We start from the raw sequence: 9,301 nt of genomic DNA, 5'->3' as shown, positions 1-9,301 counted from the left end.
TATATATATATATATATATATATATATATATATATATATATATATATATATATATATATATATATATATATATATATATATAGTTTTAATCCATATTCTCAAAGAGTAAGTTAGTGTAGCAAAAACTTTTTTAACCAAGAAAAACAAGGTAGTAATAAATAGTCTTTTCTATAATTTCCTATATTAGTATGTATATCAGAATATTAGCTATAAGTTGTTCATAAAAAATACTAGGCATAAGTAGAAATTTATATTGTGTTTGAATAGTGATATTGTTCCAATAATTTTATATTACAATCCAATTAATCCATTTTAGAGATGAAAGAAGCCTTTGTCTAATTAGTTAATCAATTAGTGTAGTGTGAATAAAATCTTAATTTTATATGTTACATTCAAAATAAATTATCTTATATATGCTCAAACAATATATCTGAAGTAAAACTTAAATCTGAAGTAAAACTTAGAATATCAACAATTTGTGGCTTAAAATTCTCATTCATCCCCCTTTTCCTAGGTAAGTCATAAACTCTTTATATGTGCTTGGTTCACTGCCTTACTATATAATTTTTTTGATGCAAACTGCCTTACTATATATAGGTACACATTAGTTGTTCCAAAACAATTGTCGAGTATAACTTATGGAAACTTTTTAAACATGTTATTAGCATGTGTGTTAACGACAATTCTAAACATATATCTAAATGTGTGTATATGTCAAAGACAATCACACAAGACAAATTAATTATATGAGAATAAAAATAAGAAAAAAATTATATATAAAAAAAGTTATTTTTTTTGCAAATTAATCTTAAAATGCACTTTGCAAATTTAATTGATTGAAGGAATGGCTAACATATGCTCAATGCGTACCACTCTTTGCGGCTCAAGAATAATTTAACATCCTAGAACAACAAACCACTAAGCTAGCTAGCTATATACTATAGGGTTATTAGTGAGCTTTAAACCTTGAGCTAGCAAGCACAAATGCACAAGGAAGGGTATAAACAATTAGGTATTTAGGTATATATACCTTGATCTTATTCTCTATTAGTTTGTATATTTTCAAATTCATAACACTAGCTAAAACGGAAAAATATGTATTGCTTCATATATTTTTAGGTGTGAATTGAAAATCCTAATTGAGGTCTCTTCTTATCTCATCAATTATTATTAGGTAATTAAAAGTGTAACACTATATTTTCGATGTATTAAAACATCGATCAACAATATGTGGCTTAATTAACATTTTCATCCTCCCCCTTATCCAAACAAGGTAACTCTTGATGCTTGATTATGTACACATTAATTATTAGTTGTTTTAAACTGCTTGTCGCATATGCTTGTGGAAACTTTTTAAAAGCATTAACAAGAATGTGTGTTAACAACGAATTGTTCTAAACATCTACGTGTATGTGCCAAAGACATCATATATGAGACAAATTAATAACATGCACGAGAATAAAAAGCGATTTGTCACAATGCACTTTGCAAATTCAATTGGTAGAAGGAATGGTTATTATTCAATTGATAGAATAATATAACACTAGAACAACAAAACCACTAGCTATATATACACATACATACAATATCTAGGGTTAGTGAACTTAAAACCTTGAGCTAGCAAGCACAAGGGTATACAAATTTGGGAAGCAACGAACAACAAATTAAAGAAAAAGGATCAAATCGAACGAGGATCATTCAAAAAGTAGAGTCTTCAAATTATTTGAATGGCTCTCCTTCAAAAGCAAAAATAAATACAGCCTGGCTTTCTTTTTATACTAGTAGAGAATATTATTGTAGTACGTTTTGGAAGAGAGTGCGAAAGAAGTAATAAAGAAACAAGTATCTTTAGTAAACATCTATCATATTATTTTGTATCTTTAGTAAACATCTATCATATTATTTAGTACATATAAGATGCAAAATTCTTTAAAAACATGCATGATAGGTTGAATTGAGAGTATTTTTGTGCACGTAAAGTAGGTTTAGTAAGGTAATGTACATTTGAAAAAAGAGAAAAACAACATGATTTGATCTACCATACCTAAATCTTTGGTGTAAAGGTAGTCAAGTCTTATGCATGCTTCTTATCATTATGATTCATGATATAGTTGTGGACTTGTGGTTATAGATACATTTTTGCAACTTTTGAATATTGATCGTCTTGACGTCTTGGTTCATCAGCGAGTTAATATAATGATTATTTGTAGAATTGTAAGGATAATACTTAGTTGGTGGTCATTTTATATACAAGCAACCAAATAATTACGCAAAGGCTCCTAAATAAATATGGAGTAATAAAGATAGGTCGATTTAATTAAATGGGTTGGTCAAGCTAGACCTAATATGCCAATAAAACAATTTTAGCTAGTAAGCATCCACCCAGAAATTTGGCTGGAAGGGGTCACCTAGAAACATTAATTTTTACAACCGTTATAAATTGGTGCACCACAACCGTACCATATCTAAAAAATCCCTTCTCTTGCAAACTATATATATCCTCTATGTCTAAGGGTCGGGGTTGTGAGAGAGTTGTACAACTATATATATATATATATATATATATATATATATATATATATATATATATATATATATATATATATATATATATATATATATATATATATATATATATATGTATATATATATATATTATTTTTTATTTTTTATTTTTTTTTGAAAAATCGATTAGTGCATATTATATTAAAATAAGATAATCCACAAGTACATACAACGAAATTTCACTAGGAGCATGATTCTCCCAGCATTGTTCATGACCAAGCGGCACTAACCTAGCTATATGACTCAATCTTTTTACTAGGAATTTACTTAGTCCATATTAAGGCTGTATCCATGCAATTACATTCATGGATCGGAAAATCATATCAATAAAATGACATTGGATTTATAAGGGGGATAAAACAACATTAAGTTGGATTTTATTTTTTTAATTGAAACATTACATGAATTGTAAAATGTAGTAGGGAATGAGATGCTAAATCTACTCGTCTTGTATGATTCAGCTAAACACATTGAAGATACAAATGGATATAGCCTCATCAAGTCATCATGCAACTTAATTAGTTTAATACTGTTAATAGATTATACGAAATCTTAATTCACCTAAAGTCATTAACTTTCCATGATTACAATCTTAAGCTATCACTTAATTAATTATATTACAATTTCGGCTCCTTTATCCCTAAGATATGCTTAGCTTTTGGTTCTTAATCTTAATTACCTTCACATCATTGAACGTGACAAATTCAATAAATCGACATATTAATTCCATCAACTTGTCTAATATAAGCAAAGTGAGTAACAAAAAGGAATTATTTGTAAAGTTAAATAGTGAAAGAAACATTGGAAAACATAATAATAAAGGGTTGTTGCATTGTTTTAACTAAGATTTGAGGTTCAACATTTAAAGTGAGGTTGTCAATTACGAATATTAGTATGTACTTTAAGTACAATCACATATATAATGTATGTTCCTAATGAAAAACATCTCTTTAACATTTGTCTTAAGATTCTATAACCTAAAAAGCTACTTTTCCGTGTTTGTTGCATGAGAATGAAGCTTTAATTTCACTAATACACCATGTAATAATTAAATTTACATATAATTAATTACGTTCTAAAGCTAACCATGCATCTTAAATAAAGCGACACTACTTTATTAATTACTCCACTCCATAGTTTTTTTAAATAATATAACGGCTTTGATATTTTTCAACAGATAACAGTTAATTTGTATATGAGCTTTGGACAATAAAGGTGACTGATGAAATTCAATCGCGAAGTAGCCAATGAAGTTGAGTGCCTACGAAAGATCGAGGAGATGTATGTATGTGTTAGCTCCACAACCTCGTGGACAACTCGATCAAGCTAGCTATATATCACCACGTACGTACTATTTGATAGGAAAAATTAAATCTCATAAATTTTAACAAATGACATTAACTAGAAATTAAATCATACTTACATGACATGAATGTTATTATTACTAATATATTTCAGTATAATTAACATCTACATTAAGACAATACTCGATCAACAAGATAATAAAAAAAGAATACATCTATTTTCAAGAAGACTAGATTATCTAATATATAGTACAAGGAATTGTACCGTACCATTAAATACGGTCGTTTAATTAAGTTTAAGTTTTATAAGTGGTCATCGTAAAACAGTACTATATTTAGCAATGTTTTGCAACTTCCAAATATTTTACAAACTTAATCATTATTAGTTATTAGTAGGAATCGCCATGGATTGAGTTTCAAACCTACGTGCTTCATGAAATTTAGCAATGAAGGCCGATGCTTTACGGTCAATCCCGGGCTCGGCCACCCAATAACCTCTATCTTCGTCGCTAGGGAACACCTTTCGCCGTGGTGTAGGTTCATCCCACATGTTTCTTGTGTTACTCTTCCTAGAGTGCTTGCTACTACCGCCGCCCATTTTAATTAATTAATCACCTTCTAATTTGTTATGTATAATATGATTATTGAAGAAATAATCAAGAAATAATTAATGAAAGTTTTTTATTTGAAATGTTGAAGAATGAAGTTTTTTGGTTTAGAATTTGCATGGGTTGCTACATGTATTTATACTAGGGAGAATGTTAAGAAAGAAAGGTATAGGAGAGAATCTAGAGATGTGGACCGTTGGATCAATCATTGTTTGACGGTGGAGATTGATTGTGCTTAATTTGTTTAGTAAACATAATTAGGTGGGCAATAATAATAAATTAACCAATAAGGAGTACTTTGTTATGCTTCTACAGTTGTTATTGGAGTATTCTCGAACAATTTATTGAGTGGGTTGTTTTAATTAGGAAAGTGGTGAAGAATTTTTTCTATTTTGCATATTTTTTTAGTTACTATTTTTAGTATATAGTACTCAAAAATTATTGAAGACTTTTTAAGTTTTGTGAATTTTGTTGTTATTGTAAGTAGATATCTAAGCTTAAAAGAAATGCTATTTTTGAAAGGAAAATTAAATTTAGTTTGATTCTCAATTTAGAATTGTCATTAAGTCTTTTATCAATAATTTAATTGAAGATAGTATCCTTTTACTAATTTTCCTTTTACTTAAAATTTGTGATTAACAGGAAGAATAATATTCCATCCTATCATTCAAAAAGGTTACCATATAAGTAGAAGAATGTAAGATGGTGTAAAATTTTACACGATTACTCATTATATATAAGATATAGATTAAAAAAAGTGATAGAATTGTGTACAAAGTAATTGCTATGGAGTAATTTTTTGCTTATTTTTGTGTTGAATGTTCTCTTAGATGATTATCGAGGATAACTTTATCCGGTACACCTAACACATTATATTCTTTATCCTAGCTAGCCAAATTTAAACTACCAGTTAAAGGAAAAGCCTATATTATACAATTAATATATATTAATCTTCTTATTATACGTCCTAATTGATGATTAGCTACGAATCTAATTACAATTATGATTAGCTACGAATCTAATTACAATTAAAAATATGTTCCTTGACGTGGTGAGATTTAATAAGGGATTTATACTTGGTGAATTAGAAATCTTTGTCCCCTTAAGCTAGCTAGTTAAAAAGAGTTATACTTGGTATAAATTTATTAATTTGAGGGAGTATAATTGATATAATTAATAAGTATTGGTCAAGTACCTAATCTTTCTGACTCCTTTTTTGTAGGAGGTAAACAATGCACTTAATCAATTGAAAAAAAAAATGACATATTTATTTAATATATGTCATTTTCATTGAACTCTGCTTATTAATTAAAAGAAGAAATTGTCAATAAGACATTTTTGTTGGCACATAGTGCTTAGGATTTTCATCCTACATTTTCATATATGTGACAACATAAGCATTCAAGGCAGACGTGGTAAAAATGAAAGGGAATAATGTCACTTATAAATGCCAAGTTTAAACTATAGAAAACACGCACTATATACAAATGAGCTCATATAGTCATATTATAAATGGTTAGTTAATTATCTATTGGGTCGTTTGAATCCAATTAGGGTCGGATAGATTAGTAGTGAGTCATGTTTGGGGTGAAAATTCGTTCCTTGCGTTAGTCTCAAGTTCAGCTATTAATTGGTTTACTTCCTCCGTTCTTTTATTATTGTACCACTTGCCTTTTTAGGAAGTTTCACAAATATTGCACCATTTCCTCTTTAGGAAAAAAAATTATTTGTGTTCACACTACAAATACCCAACATACCCTTGCTTTTTCACACTTACTTAGTTTATCAATATCTCACATGGGCAACTTTGTATTTTTACCTTTCTTTCTCTTACTTTTTTCCACTACCAAAATATTTGCACCCAACCTCTATGGTGCAATAATAAAAAAAACGGATGAAGTATTATGGTAAACTAATTAACCAAAATTAAGAACTAGTACACACATTAAAAGTAGGTCGATTCAAATTAGATCGATATGATAGATCATGTTATTTAGGGTACGCACATATGTACTATCTATGCTAAAGTTGGGTTAATTGCCCAAATGGGGTAGCAGGAAGTCATCTTTGCCAATTAGTTCTATTGAATCCATAATAATCATAGGCTCATGGTAGGTAATAAACCTCTCATTGCTCATGTAATCAATGCATACCTCATCAAGTCATCATTGCTTATGCAATCAATGCATACCTCATAATATATGAATGTATACCTCATAATATTGCTTAAATTACTTCCTATATTTGTTTTAAGCTAACCTGCTTCATTTATCACTATTATTAATTCACATATATAATTATCAATATCTTTTATTCTTATTGAGTAAAAATTATAATAAGCTAGATTTGTTAAAATGATTCAAATAAGATCCCACGTAATTATGTTTTTTTTCCTTTCAAATCACTAAAAATGATAAAAAGTGAATACATGAGTAATACAAAAGTCATCAAATTATGTCAAGTAAAAAAAAAGAAAGAAAGAAAAGTGTTATTACATGGTTAGTAAACTCATATATACACTATTAAAAAAAAAAAAAAATAAATAAATAAATAAATAAATAAAAACTCATATATACATTGTCAATAATCTCATCATTTTCCCTAAAAAAAAAAAAAAAAAAAAAAAAAATCTCATCATTTAAATCATCAATTAATGGCATAGTGTGTAAAATGAAAATTTTGTGTAATAAAAAACTCATTAAGATCACGATATCTTAATTCCTATTAAGGATTAATTAAAGCAGGTAAATAAAAAGATAGAATTAACAAGCACTAGTGCTAGTGAATAATGTGATATCTTAGACAAGAACAATTAATTATAACTTTTATCTATTCTACGTGTAATAAGATTCACAATAATATCATTAGCACTTTTACAAGAACAAAATTACTTTTATACATGTGGAATTAATTAGCAATATATAAATAATATATAAATAAACATTTGTTCGTTCTACTTACTCTTTTAGGAATAAATTACAAATTCGATCTTTAAATTATACCACTATCAAATACATTGTATTAATTAAAGAAGTGTATAATATAATAATGCTTCTCGAAATATAAAAGTTCTTAGTAGTACATAATCTCTTTTCATATAGTACTCAAGATTACAACGAAACTATTAATTTTAAATTAAGATATCTTTGCTTTTATCATGTTTCTTAAGATTTCCTGCTGTATTCACGTTTGTTAATTTTAATTAGTATTAGAAAGAATCCCAAAACTTTAATGTATAATTATTCCATAATATAGTTTTTGTTAGATTGATTAAGACGAATTTTGCTTCTAAACGTGTGAATTTTTCTACCTAATTTGGTCAAAAAGATGTTAATGTATTTTTTTTTTTAGTTTCTTGACAACTACAAAGTACTATGTATTATTCAGTACGTAGTATGAGTTAGCATGTATGTATGTTGATGAAATAATTCTAGATTCCAACATAAATTAAGGTGTTAGGTCTCAAGAAACTTCCTTCAAGATTTCAATGCATGCATCTAGCTATTGTTCTACGGGACTAAATTATTACAATGACTTATCTTTTGAATTCGAGTCGAATTATCAACACTAATATTAAAATGTATTGGTAATTAAGTAAAGTTAGTCTAAAAAGAATACCTAATACTCCGTAACTTGCTTACATTATTGTTGAATTTTGTAATTCCTCCAGTTGGAGCATTCTCCTAAACTTATTCAAGTATATGTGGTGTATAATTAGACCGAATTTGAAGTAAAAAAATAGTTGTAAAAAATTAGACGAATTTGAAGTCTAAATATAGTTGTAAAAAAATTAGACCGAATTTGAAGTCAAATAGTTGTAAAAAAATTAGACCGAATTTGAAGTCAAAGAATAGTTGTCAAGAAACATCTGTCGTGGAAAAATATCTATATCAGAATAAAATGCTCAATTGTAAATTGTAGTGCAAATTAACTAACCTTTTAATAAACACAAGGTAAATACCCGTATCAACAAAGTTTGTGTTTCTTATCTATGAGAAAATATAATTTAGACTAAGTAAGGTCCTGTTTTTTTGAGCTTCTGGGCAGGCAGAGCAGGGGTTAGCAAAGCAGAGCAGATTTCAGCAGAGCAAAGCAGAGCAGAGCAGATTTTAGCATTATTTTTATTAATATTAATACAACTATTATTATTAATTTATTATTATTATTATTATTTTTTAATTTTATTTTATTTTATTTTTATTATTATTATTTAATTTTATTATTATTATTATTATTAATGTTGTTACTATTTAATTTAACTACTATTACTATCATTATCGCATTGTACTACCATTATTATTATTATTATTATTATTATTATTATTATTATTATTATTATTATTATTATTATTATTATTATTATTATTATTATTATTATTATTATTATTACTACCACTATTATTATTATTATTACTACTACCACTATTATAATTGATGTGTGAATGAAAACATAAATAGATGTGTACCACATTACCATATGTTTATAGTGAATAGATAAAAGACGATAATGGTTTAAAATATTCAAATTATTACATATTCAAATTATTACAACATTGTGGTGAATTAACCATCTACTTCCATATGATCTTCATTTTCATCATCTATTCCCAAAAAAAAAAAAACATGTATTATGTGTTATTATTAAGATCAATATGTATTTAGAAAGTGTTAGACATTATTATTAATAAATATTAAAAAATTTGTATTGTGAATTTTTAATTATTATAATTTTTAAATATGTACTTTAATTATTATGCACTTTAATTATTAAGTATTATTAATTATTGGTTTATTGATATTATTAATTGATATTAACCCAGAGCA

The sequence above is a fragment of the Chenopodium album genome, chromosome 4 (assembly GCF_948465745.1).
Source record: "Chenopodium album chromosome 4, dcCheAlbu1.1, whole genome shotgun sequence".
Taxonomy (NCBI): domain Eukaryota; kingdom Viridiplantae; phylum Streptophyta; class Magnoliopsida; order Caryophyllales; family Amaranthaceae; genus Chenopodium; species Chenopodium album.
This window is presented reverse-complemented; position numbering follows the sequence as displayed.